This window comes from Ctenopharyngodon idella, chromosome 24 (assembly GCF_019924925.1).
Source record: "Ctenopharyngodon idella isolate HZGC_01 chromosome 24, HZGC01, whole genome shotgun sequence".
Classification (NCBI taxonomy): domain Eukaryota; kingdom Metazoa; phylum Chordata; class Actinopteri; order Cypriniformes; family Xenocyprididae; genus Ctenopharyngodon; species Ctenopharyngodon idella.
This window is the reverse complement of record NC_067243.1, coordinates 28,772,791-28,786,974: the sequence shown is the minus strand read 5'-3', so window position 1 is coordinate 28,786,974 and position 14,184 is coordinate 28,772,791. Positions and strand designations below refer to the sequence as shown.

Sequence of the window (14,184 nt, the reverse complement as noted above, 5' to 3'; positions counted from 1 at the left end):
GTTGGCACATTTATGTAATTTAGAGCAGAGATTAAGTCGTAATCACGAGAAAACAAGATAGAAAAAAATAAGTACTACATTAAAATAAAGTAACGAGAGGAACGTCGCCCAACGTAGCGAAGTAAAAGTACAGATTTTTCATTACAAATGTACTCAAGTTAAAGTAAAAGTACCCACATTTAAATCTACTCTAAAAAGTACAAATTTTCCAAAAAACTACTCAAGTAAATGTAACGAAGTAAATGTACTTCCTTACTACCCACCTCTGGTTAATTATCTGAACCTGCTCCTCCCGAACTTTGTTAATAAAACATTTCAATTCATCTACAGGTGAAAAGGGTACTTCTTAAACGTTTCCAAATGGGTCAGGAGCAGCACAGTCCCGAACGAAACATCCCCACCTGACTAACAGAGAACCGTATGGGAACGTTCTGTTAATGTCCCAAATGTCCTTTTTGTAACGTTCTTATGTGAACATAGAATAACCAATATGAAACGTCCCCCTAAAGTCATATAAGGAAACTTGAACTGCAGCACTTTCATAACCAAAAGAGGATGTTTTAAGAATGTCCCTAATTTTCCGTAAAGGTTCAGGATTTTTGTCACTTTTAGAGAACTTTTAGGGAACGGTGCGCAAGGCCACGAGAACGTCCCTTCCTATGTGAGATGGAAATTCATCTGCACATCATCAGTGTCTCAATAGTCAGAGTAAAAATAAACTACTGAACTAACTAAAAATAACATTAGTTATCCATATAATCCATATATTAGTTTGTCTGTTGTAAATCCTGCCCACTTCTTTGCATTGTCACACATGCTTCAGTGCTCTGAGAGTGTTTATAGTGCTGTGAGTTTAACACTTCATGACTGAGAGCAGAACAGAACACAATCTTCATCATCACACAAGACAAAAGAACAACAATGAACAAAATCACCTTCTTCATCTGGACTCTCACACTGTTTATTCAAGGTAAGACTGATAAAAACTGACTCTGGTTTTGGTGTTCTTGTAAAAGTATATGATGGTAGTAGTTTTAAACACTAATTGTTTTTCTTTTCTCTTCTTCAGAATCCAGAGGAGTGACTCTGACTCAACCTGAAGTTAAAACTGTCCAACAGGGTCAAACAGCTACAATAGAGTGTCATATAGATGTAGGAATATACAGCAGCTACTTAGCCTGGTATCAGCAGAAACCTGGAGAAGCTCCTAAACTCCTGATTTATCGGATCAACAGCCTCCAGTCAGGAACTCCATCTAGATTCAGTGGCAGTGGATCTGGCAGTGATTTCACTCTGACCATCAGTGGAGTCCAGACTGAAGATACAGGAGATTATTACTGTCTGAGTTACCACAGCATCAACAGTAAAGTTGTGTTCACACAGTGATAAAGAGTGGTACAAAAACCTCGGTCAGTCAGACGTCACAGTGATGCACTGAGAGATACTGCAGCTGCTGATGGAGGATCACAAACAACACAATGACAATGTTTAGCAAAGTTTCTAAAGACTTTAAAGGTAAATGTAATATATAAGATTTAAATACATTCTCTTAACCCAGTTTATTGTTCATTGACTACTCTTAGTATGTCATTCATGGGTTTATTTCCCCTAAATGTGTAAACATTGAAACTCCCAGGCACCATCAAGACATTGAGAGCGTCCGCTCAGATCCGTCAATCTCTTTCCAGATGAGACCATGACTGACACGTTACATGTGAAAATACCTTCAGTTACAGAGTGAAGGCCAAAATTCACTGCATTTAGACCCACAAAGATCAATCAGGTCTTGAACGTGTCAAGGCGAACAGGGCATTGGATCCTCCAACAGCGCTGGCCCTCCAATTCTGAAGGGGGAATTAAACACAAAGTAAAACACAAACAAACACACACTTTACACAATATTCATACATATATCTGTAAAAGCCTTTAATCAGCTCGACATGTGCCTCCAAAAAACAAACAAAAACACAACAAAAAACCGAACCTGTTCTATGCAGCCAATGGGGCGCTGCGTCCGACAGCAGGAGCAACCTGGTTTAGAAACTAAATGAACCACAAGCAAATTCAAAATAATTAAATATATAAAAAAAAAAAAAAGAAAAAAAAAAAAAAAAGATTAAATCACAATACAGTTTCAATCCCTGTTGTACACCCCCTCAAGGCTTTGATTTGAGTTGATACATATGACAGTTCAAAATTAGGAGTAAAGTAGTAATAAGTGCTGATCTGATGGTCCGGTCCAGCAGCACAATCACACAGGCTGATCTCAAACAGCTCCAAAGATTGATCCCAGAAACAATATAACGGCCACGAGAACACAGTTCGATGTCCAAGCAGTCATCTATGGTGAAGCAAACATGAATGGCAGACATCCAAGCAGCAGTTTAAAGGGAAACCAAAGACTGCTGCAACATCTCTTGCATTGACTCACACATTAACTGTGTAAATACAACACACTCCAAGAGAAAGGATCACTAGCTAGGTCACTAATAAGCAACCAAACCCATAGTAGAAATGTTTGTCAAATGGCGACTCCCATAACACAGGAAATTCCATGGTAGATAGAATGCATTTCCATGGAAACAGCCATCACTAAAAGCATCCCACAAATGCTCCTCAATCCACACTACAATGAAATAATGTAACCCTGCATGGCACAAACAAACAGCCCACATCACGGCTGAATACTCCTACCTCTCGGACATTCACACGGTGCGCCGGAAATCCTGTAACTCCGTCACTGACGCTAGGCAGACGCACTTCTGCATAATGTCAATACTGACGCTTTTATATTCCACCAAACAAGAGCACAATTAAAACCCGCCCCCTCCACATCTATCTGAACAGGTAGAAACACTTCTACAACCACACAAAATCATGATGGAAATCTATAGATCCCCAGTTGATTTAGCTTCAAAAGACATTGATTCATTAACTGGGAATTACCATTGTGTTTGTTTTGTGTGGTTGTAGCAGTAGTTTCTACCTTTTCAACAGAAATGACCTTTATCAACTCTAGAGGTCCCATCCACTTGCATTATATGGACTCACAGAGAGGAATTATTTCTTTAAAAATGTTTGTGTTCCTCTAAAGAAAGAAAGACATTTACATATGGGATGACATGAGTGAGTAAATGTGAGAATTTTCCTTTTTGTGTGGAGTATCCCTATAACACATGATGAGGAGAGCATCAACTGTAGCACAAATGAAGAGCAAATGAGAGAAGAGTAAATATGACCTTACCTCTTCAATCTGAAAGAGTGCAGTCCTCAAAAAACTGGACTGTTCTGTACCACATTTCTCCTTGTGTAGGCGAACGTTTTAGACAACTTTTCTTTTACTACTGATCCGAAATCAGTCAGTAGCTCACATCATTTTTCAAGGCTTTCATCTGTTTCTCCAGTTGGATTAGCAGGGCAAAAGTTAACCTCTGCTCTCTTCGGTTTCTTCACATTTTTGGCTAGAAAGCATTTATCCCTGGTCTTGTTCTTCAATGAATTAAGAGCAACTTCTAAAGTGTTACCCTTGTCATGTTATCACCTTGCTTTTATGACATGTTATTTCATTTGTGTTATGTACTGTATTGCAATAACATGGCCTCGCCCCCTTTGTTGTGTATTCTCAGGGGCGGGGTTTATGTAAATTGTAGGGTTAGTGATGTCACCAATCCAGGAAGAAGCTCGTTGTAGTCCCTACCAGCCGTTTGTTGTAGTCCTTAAACAGAATTCTTTAAAATAAAATATCTCCCTTTGCTTTGAACTTTGAGCATCGTAACTTTGCAGATGTTGTTTATGTTCAAACAGCAACATTACACACTAACTAAAGTTAAAAAAGTCAAATCATAATCAACCACCCCTTTAAGAAATGTGCATTGTGCAATAAATAAATACTCCAAATAAAGTTTAATTATAATTTTATATCAGTAAGTTCTAAATGATATGTCAATAAATATGTTAATGGATTTGAAGGATACTTAGTTTGAAATAAATGTATTTTAAATAGATTTTGGTATCCACCTTATTCCTACGCCCCATTTATGGTCAAACAGCTACAATAGAGTGTCATATAGATGTAGGAATACACGGCAGCTACTTAGCCTGGTATCAGCAGAAACCTGGAGAAGCTCCTAAACTCCTGATTTATTATATAAACAGCCTCCAGTCAGGAACTCCATCTAGATTCAGACATTTACATAAATCATATGAATATCTCAAATTGACACAATCAAATTAAACATTAATAGGCAGTTATTAAACACACTGACACTCATATATCACTCATGTTTACACGCGGTAGCTTTAGCCCATGTGCTAATCAGTTCAGCTCGCGCTGTGTGCACGCGGCCTACTCAAAACGGCTCATAACTAATCATTTTAGTAACTTCGACATGTCATTTACATTATATTAGTATTAATATCTGGAATTTCACTCACTAAAGCAAAACAGAATCATATCTTTATTCACAAAAGGAAGATTACTCACAGTTCAACACTCCGGGATCCGCTCCGTCTCTCTCTCTCTCTCTCTCTCTCCGTCTCTTCAACACTTCAGGCTGACGCATCGACTTCAAAAGCTCCACTTTCAGTGCACTCAATCACATTTCCAGTTAGATTAATGGATTTTTTGGAGAAAGGGTCTGTGCTGATCTCTCTCTCTCTCTCTCTCTCTCTCTCTCTCTCTCTCTCTCTCTCTCTCTCTCATCTGCTCACGCTGAAAACAGCGCCGGCGCGACCAGTGGGCGGGACTTATGAATGCGCCGCTACTATTGGCTGTTAAGGGTGTCTCTCACTGCAGCACGATCAGTGATTGGATGAATCTCTTTTTCTTCTAGATTTTTTTTCCTTTTCTTAACTTTTTTTCTCTTTACTAGTAGCCTGGGTTACCCGGGTTACATCAATCAATCTGGGTCAGAATCAGATCTGATTTCAACCTCTTATTTGAGTCTTTTGGCTCAGTGTTACCATAATTGTTACAACCACACCAGTTCATTTTTGTGTGTGTGTGTGTGTGTGTGAACTTCTTACTTGCTGTGTTTTTTTTTCCTGCATAGTGGCTGAATTCTTGATTATTTCACATTTGCAAAAACTTGCTCTGTTTTATAGTCACACTAGTGGGGTGGATGTATCTGTTTTGCACATTTTAGAGCGTCACCCCTTCATTGCTGTGCACTTTTTTTCTGCACAGTGGTTGATTTGTAGTTTGTACCACCAAAAGATTCTCAGAGCTTTCGTATTTTTTCATATTTCCCATTAATTTCCTATGGCGGTCATTTTTAACCGTGAAGGAGCAAAGTGTGACTTTTTCCTGACCCTTTAACATATCTGAATCATGTCCATGATTTTTGTGTTCACAGAGCTAATGCGACTAAAGTCACCAAGTGTCATCCCACGTTAAGACGTTAATCAAATTAATTAGTTTTGTAATTAAAATGTTAATTTTGTAATTAAAATATGTGCTTGCGTGTAGTTTATATGTGTTTCATCTAAGATTGAAAGTCTATGATTATACATTATATGACTGTGATTGACAGGTGTAGGACTCCACTTAGGACAAGATAAGATCAAGAGCATGAGTGAACTTATCTTAAGAGATATGGTGGACATTCATAGGCCTATTAAATTTGCATTATTTTCCTGTTTTTACATCATGAAAATCTGTAAGACTTTAGTTAAATATGTGGGACATATATGACATATAGGATTGAAAATACAACAAATATTATGCAATTTGTATATGCGTTTTTTTCCGCATATATGTCCCTTATAATATTCTGTAGTAACATAAAAGAATCACAGATATTTTTACCAACACTTTTTCATATGGGAGAAAAACACACGGATTGTGTGTGTCACTGAGTGTCAAACACCTGGGACACGGGTGGACACACATTCTGAAACGTTTGTTAGGCATAATAAAACATTCTTACCGGATTTGAAGTAATCGAGATCAGACAAAACAGTCCTGAAAGACGAAAAGATACTGACTGCTGCTCCTTTATACTTTATACTGGCGGCTCCTTTATACTTCCGGGCCGCGTCTTGATGACGTCATAGGCTGTCGCCGGCCAATAGGATTGGCGGGATTTGATACATTGCTTTAAGACACCGGTTCACGAGTGATGTTCCCCATATGCGGTAAAACGCAGTGTTGAGTTCCCTTTCGAAAGGGAAATGCATTGTGCAATAAAGAAATGCTCCAAATAAAGTTTAATTATAATTTTATATCATTAAGTTATCAATAAGTGATGTGTCAATAAATATGTTAACGGATCTGAAGGATACTTAGTTTGAAATAAATGTATTTTAAATAGATTTTGGTATAGGGGCAGCATGGGAAGTGGGAGTGCTGTGGACCAGCTACACCAGCACAGTTTTTCTTGACCAGTTAGACCAGCACTAAACCAGTCTGGACCAACATGACATTCATGCTGGTTTATGCTGGATTTTTCAGCAGGGTGAGTTGACATTATCGTCCCACTCTCTTATCTGTCACCTTCCTCCAATGCATTAAGTATGGAGGTGATATTAATATACTTCCCTCATAATTCAGGAATGGGTGAATTGTCAGAGCAGAAAGTGGACTTTGTCTCCATTAGAGTCCCACTTTCTTATCTGTCGCCCCTCCAGCACAAGTCAGTGATAGTGTAGACGTGGAGCTGAACTCTACAGGCCCTTCAGGAGCAGGTTTGGACACTAAACCAATGAGACAAACATTATAGTCTTTATCCACCTTGTTTTTAACATAAGAGCAGCTCGGCCATTTGTAAATTGAATGTGTCTGGCTTCAGGTGTCATTCACTTCTGAAGACTTTGGGAAGAGAAGATACAATATGCTTATTCTTTGTCATTTATTTATGAGTGTTTCATCAACTTTGGGCACCTAATATCCCAGGGGTTGAATTTTATTAAAATATAACAGATACAACTTTTGTATTTTTGTTATAATCCTTTAAACAGACTATCAATGAGAAACAAGAAGTTAAATCAGACTTTATAAACATTGTATTTCAAGCTTGTCAATTCTTTGGAGCCCCTAAAGGGACATGGTGAAGGAAAAAAATATGATGGGAGGAAAAAATAAAAATAAGTCAATGCTTTTGCATTCGCCTGCAAACAGCTCAGAAGGTTTTGTGAGAGAATGCAAAATTTCTCGGGGTAACGCAAAAGTATTGTTATTCCTTCCATCTCATATTTGTTTGTCCCATGTTCCCTTTAGGGGGTCCATAGACTTCACATATGAATGCTGGGTGAGAGAAAACACATTGACAATGAATTTCAAACCTGCTTCTCCTTGGAATACCATGCAATGAAATGTTTATTTTGGGAATTGTCTTTGAAATGTCTTTGAGAGTGAACTGCAGTCTTCAGGATAATGATTTAAATAGAGAGAGTCACTTTGCATTGTCACACATGCTTCAGTGCTCTGAGAGTGTTTATAGTGCTGTGAGTTTAACACTTCATGACTGAGAGCAGAACAGAACACAATCTTCATCATCACACAAGACAAAAGAACAACAATGAACACAATCACCTTCTTCATCTGGACTCTGATCTGTATATCAGGTATACAGTGAAACTCTGACTTGCTTAAAACTAAAAATACTAAAGTTTTATATTTTATGAATATGACATCTATTTCTAATATGACACATGATTTTTCTATTGTCTTGATGTACTTTTAATTTAAATCCTATTCATTTCTCTTCAGGCTCCAGTGGACAGATCACAGTTACTCAAACTCCTGTAGTTCATACAGTCACACCAGGAGAAACTGTTGTGATGAGATGCAGCGCCAGCACTCCTTTAACAGGCTGTAACCCACCCTGTCTGTCCTGGTACTTACAGAAACCTGGAGAAGCTCCTAAACTCCTGATTTATCGGATCAACAGACTGCAGTCAGGAACTCCATCTAGATTCAGTGGCAGTGGATCTGGCAGTGATTTCACTCTGACCATCAGTGGAGTCCAGACTGAAGATACAGGAGATTATTACTGTCAGAGTTTACACTATCCAAACAGTGTATGGGTGTTTACACAGTGATAAAGAGTGGTACAAAAACCTCGGTCAGTCAGACGTCACAGTGATGCACTGATACAGCTGAGAGATACTGCAGCTGCTGATGGAGGATCACAAACAACACAATGGTGTAAAGAAGAACTGCAGTATTCAAGTACCAGAGACTTTATTTATTATGATGTATTAACCTCTTAACCCGCACCAGCCCGTGGGTGGGCCGCAGTGTGACGTCATAACATTTGCACTTAATTTTTTAACACTTTTGGCCTTAATATGGTACCATTTGAAAGCTTAGATTCTCAGCTTTACATAGAATATAATGACTTTTGTGTTTATGTTACTGCAGCTGCTGATGACAACACAATGGTGTATCACACCTTTATTTTAGACTTTATTTATTATGATTTATTAAGTAAACATGTAACATACAATCTTATATCCCTTATACTAAACTGGACTAAAATCTGGAGAAAATGTGAGTGGTGCTCGTCCCTGCAAAACTTTACACTACAATATTATCTGTATTATTTACTGTAGGAAAGTCAATCCCTTTAATTGCTCTTCCATACTTCACCACTAGAGGGTCATGACTTTAACATAACTGAGATCTACACACCTTTCCTTTAAGACCGTGACTGCATCCAAAATCACATTCTTCCCTACTACATAGGCGAAAAACAGTATGTGACAACAGAAGTATGTCTGAATTCACAGTCTGAATGTTTCTATGATAAAGTCTGTATGGTGTCCTGGTGGCCTGTAAACAGTAGCCATCACAAATGTCAAACAGGATCGTACGCTAGACAACATTACATAAAGCACCATCACTTCGAATTAATTATATTTGAAAGACTTCTGAGTAATACTGAAGATAATGACAACATGGCAGATGTAGTACGTCCAGATTACATTCATACACACACTCATACTATACAGAACATACTTTTTTAGCGATCGTGAAGTAATTACTTGATCAAAATAAGTGCCTACTGAAGAGAGTATGTGATTTCAGATTAAGATTACTTTGTCACACTACATGATATTTGTGGAAGTGTCAGTGAATTTCACATGATGGTTGATTTTTTATTATTCATTTATGTTTATGATGATAAATGTTTAATATCTGTAACAGTTTAACAGAAAGATTGTTCATATTTATGTCAAATTTGCATAATTTGTCATTGTTTCAGACCACACTCACCCTCATTCATTCATACAAACACAACTGCTCACAGACGTGACCTGTTTTCTGAATCCAGCGTATCATTAATAGTTTTGTGGATTGAACTCTTGGAGCTCTTACTCTCTAACCGAGTCAAGGACGATCTCAGCAGTCCAGAGGCTTCAGACACTGACAGTGTTTCATTATAAACTGATGAACATGAACAAACCTCATCTCTCCATTAGTCCAACTCTTCTGACTCATTTCTGAGAATAAAGTGTGGACAGTGAAACTCATATTTGATCATCAGGTGATTATGTTCCTCTCAGAATAGAGCAGCTCCATCAGCAGATGTTCAGCGTCCTCACAGGAGCTTCATGTTACTGGAATCCACTGCTTCTCTTGTTTCTGGAGATACACTGGGAAAGTTCAATAAGACCTTGTTATTACTAAAAGGAACAATAAATAAATAAACCCATTTCACATTTTAAAAAGTCTGATGTTGAAGAAACAGCTGTTTATGACTCAAATAATTACTGGAGATCAGGTTATAAATGGAGATGAAACAGTCGCAGGTTTAGTGTTTGTTAACAGCGGGGTTTGTCGCCCACATTACAGTAAGGATGTGTTTGTTTCTGCTAGATGCAGTTGTGTTTTACCACAATAAAGGACAATGAAATGTTTATCTGTTTCATATCCTCTTCTTCCTTTTTCTTCTCTTGTCCCTCGTAATACACACCAAAGTTTAGGAAAACCTGCATGATCCCAAAGCGATTGTGGAAATTACTGAAGCACATCTGATAAAAACCTGCTGAGATACACATGATCATTCATTCGTTCATTCATTCATTAATTAATTCATTCATTCAACTTTTTTTTGTTTGTAATTTTTGGAGTTTGAAAGTGTGACTTTTAATATGGTACTTTGATATTAATTAATTTTGTATAATTTTTTCCTTTAATGTTTCATAAAAAAGAAAACACACATTACCAACATTAATTTTTATAAACAACATTAATTTTTAATTTCTGTGTGAATTATTCTGTCTGGGATTCACTGCATGGTCCACATGAAATCCTCTGAATTCTAGAAACAGATGATTTTTCTGTTCATAACGTGGGCAGCAGATGTACTAAAACACGTATCAAGGTGAGACTCACCAGTCTCCTCAACACTGAAGACAATCTGAGCACTTTCATCGTCAGCTGTGCCGATTATTAATCCGCTCGGAGCATTAACAATCACAGACAGATGTCAATCAAGGGCCACACAGTCACCAGCTGGACCTGAACACACACATACTGAGCTGAAACATTCAAACCATTCAAGTTCATACTAATATTTAAATGCAGAACAATGTCTTTCCATGAAGTGTAAGTAGAAGCTCTCACCATAGTGAGCAAAGTGCCAGAAGCACTGGAGACCTCCGGCACACAGCATGATGACAAAGTCATACTGATCCACTGCCCAGAAGAGCTATTATTATTATTATTATTATTATTATTATTATTATTTACAATAAAGCTGCTAATTTACATTTAATAGTGATGTATTGTTTTTTAAACATCCTGTTTTAAACATTGAATTAAAACATGTCAGTAAAGATGACCAAAGTTATAATGATTCTCATATTTTACCTTTTCGATTTAAAGGACATTTCACGATCAAGGACCACACCACATCCATGAATGTTGGAGAATTGTTTACTGAAGAAAGTTAGGGATAAATAGGGAGAGGATGAAGGGGAAGGGGATGATAGTCAGGTTGATCTGAGTGATTAGGACCCCCGATACAACCTGGAAAGGAAGAGAAGAGGGGATGATACGGATGGTTGAATGGATAAGAGAGAGGGAGGGGAAGGGAGGGTTCAAGAGAACAAGACAAACAGTACTGTAGGATTTGAGAAGTCAGGTGATTGGTTGAGGCGCGGCGCCGCTCCCAAACCTCAGCTAACTAGTTAACTCCCTTAAAGTTCATAGATATTTGTAACACAGTTCATTGTTGTGGGAAGAAGGAGGGTGGGAACCGGCAAACGTTCAACATTACTTAAATACAAAATAAATACAAAATGAAAGTAAAATGGCGGCAGTCCCTCACGGGCGACTGCCGCCCACACAAACATAATAAAAACATAACATAAAGTCCAGGCCTGGTCCTCTCTCATCCTTCACTGTCGTCGCTCCTCCATCGGTGCAGTGCGCAGGTGACGCTCCTTTGCAATCACGCCACCGGCCTGGTGCTGTTCTCTCACGGCTCTCGCCCCGCCCTGCTCGTCACAATATTATTCTGATATAGTAAATAGTATGTATGTAAATTTCACATTATGTAGCAGAGACTTGGTCACATCATTCCTCGTAAATTTCTCAGTGCTGATGATAAATAAACCAATCACAGCTGTGTTATTAAAGCCGGAGTCAAACTGTCAGTCAAACCGGTCACATGACTGAATGTGGACACAGAGATGGACGTTCATCTGCACATCCTCAGCATTGCAATATTGCGTTACACCCTAAAAAAGTAACTAATTGTGGAAAGTAATGCATTACATTACTTTTGTGTTACTTTTTCTCACCTGGGCTGGGTTTGCTTGTTTTTAATAACAACAAAAAAGTTTCATTTCACACCAAAAGTGAAATGAATAAGCCTCAGACTGAAGGAAATGCAAATTCCCAGCTGTACAGTAGAGGGCGCAGCTCAAACAAACCTTTAGGTTGTGCTGCCATTCTGGATTGCAGAAGAATAGGATACAGGAGAAGAAAGTTCAGCAATAAAATTTAAAAATAAATACATTTCAAGATTGCATTTCACTGTTTTTATTCATTTTGAGGAATACTGACTCTGATTTTGTGTAAGTGAGATGAGTAAATGCATATTCACATTTAGTCTGTACAATAACCATCATTCACACACAACACCTCTGCACTTTATTTCTCTCAACATGAGGACAGGAGAGCAGTCAGTCAATACATGGGAAAACAAGTAACTTGAGTAACTTATTTGAAAAAAATAAAATCAATTTTGTTTGTAAATTTAAAAGTAATGCGTTACTTTACTAGCTACTTGAAAAAAGTAATCTGATTACTAATGTTACCCCCAACACTGATCCTCAGTGTCTCAGTGGTCAGAATAAAAAAAATAAAAGCACTTTCATAACCAAAAGAGGATTTTCCGTAAAGGTTCAGGATTTTTGTCACTTTTAGAGAACTTTTAGAGAACGGTGCGCAAGGTCACGAGAACGTCCCCTCCTATGTGAGATGGACGTTTATATGCACATCATCAGTGTCTCAGTAGTCAGAGTAAAAATAAAACAACTGAACTAACTAAAAATAACATTAGTCAGAGTGTAAATCATCATTCTGTAACTGTAGTGTATATTAGTTTGTCTGTTGTAAATCCTGCCCACTGGGTTGTGAAGTCTGAAAAAGTCCATTTAAATTCGTACAAGGCCAAATGATCTGAGCTTAAGTTAACTTTGTTGTTCATTCTGTTTGTCACGGAGCAGAAATTTGTCTTTGACACTGGTGTCATACATATACATAAATACATCCACAGAAGTGCTTAACAACACGACACACACTGACACACAAACACAGAAATAAACAGAATTACACTATCCACATCATTCCTAACATATTTCCAAACATCCCACAACAATAAAAATTCATCTAAACAATCAATTAAAAAGTGCTGTAATGCCAACCGTTCTCTTGCATTATTTCAGAAAATAGTGTGATTTATAATAATCACTGCCATTGGGACAAATAATGTTTTATACGCATTACTTTTGGCCAAAGGAATTTTGAGTTTTCACTCAGATGCGAGTGTAGCAGTACGATCTGCCCTCCCCTGACGTCATCCAGCAAATTGAGGGCGTGGTCTGATTGAGGGTCATTTACCTGCCTATAAAATCGTTTCGGTTTGCGTTATGTGTGTGCGTTTGTTTTGTGTCAGCGAGCGAGCCGCCGTACTTCCGGGTTTTTGTGTGGATGGTGTCGAGGTAAGAGTGTTGGCAGTGAGTGGTTTGCAATGCTTATGGTCTATTACACTGGGTTTTATGAACCGATTTTATTTAAGGGTGGACTGAGGAGCTTTTCGGGAAGCCCTTTAATCACTGCGTGTAATGGAGACATTCTTATTATACATCTGCATCCGTGCTTTGTGAGTCGCCGTACAGGTATGTGTTGACGTTGAATTTACTATTAACTTTATATGGGTTTTCATGATCGGTTGATTTAAAGTATGTTTCCCCTAATTAAGGTGCGGGCCAATGTGCAAGGGACGTTACAGTGGGCTGCTGTAGTGGGCTTGTCGCTTGCTGTGTGGCTTTTCTGCGCTATGTGCATCGTTTGACCCTGCTTTGATGTTTGCCTGATTACCTGCTTTATCTAGCTACGGCTGCTTCACGCTGCGTCATCCCTCTTGTCTGCTTCGCTTTGCTCAGCTGTGTATCTTCTTCTACATATCTGTGTATCGTTGCCGCACTTAAATACTTACAGGATCAGCTGGACTGCGGTCTGGACTTGGGGAGTGGGGCGGCCGGCGGCAGCAGTGTAGCATCTTGTGGTGGTGGGCCTTTTACCTGCAGTGTTCACAGTGAGGTGTGCCGTGCTGTGCTGTGGTGCGTGTGTGCACGCGTGAGTGCTGTGTTCTCTCTGCTTAAAGGACGCCAGGCCTTCCCCCACCCTGAAGTGGGATGTCTTGTTTGTTTTATTTTTAACTATTTGATACAGTGAATCAAATTAAATCTGTTTTGAATAAAGTTTTGTTTTAAACTCAACTCTGGTCTGATACCTATGGAAGCCCGTTTCCGCCACTAAATAAAAAAAAAAAAAAGAGTAATTGCGACTTTTTATCTCAGAATTCTGACTTTTTATCTCGCAATTGCGAGTTTATATCTCACAATTGCGAGTTATAAAGTCAGAATTCTGAGATAAAAAGTCGCAATTGCGTGATATAAAGTCAGAATTCTGAGATATAAAGTCGCAATTGCGTGATATAAAGTCAG

At 38.4% G+C, this 14,184-nt stretch overlaps 1 long non-coding RNA gene across 1 annotated transcript; it reads left to right on the top strand.

Annotated features, from left to right (window-relative positions):
* The first annotated feature begins 13,003 nt into the window (after positions 1-13,003).
* On the top strand, positions 13,004-13,951 carry LOC127506956 (uncharacterized). Its single transcript, XR_007928191.1, has 3 exons — positions 13,004-13,176; positions 13,254-13,353; positions 13,437-13,951. It is a non-coding gene; the product is annotated as an uncharacterized LOC127506956 (long non-coding RNA).
* The last annotated feature ends 233 nt before the right edge of the window (positions 13,952-14,184 follow it).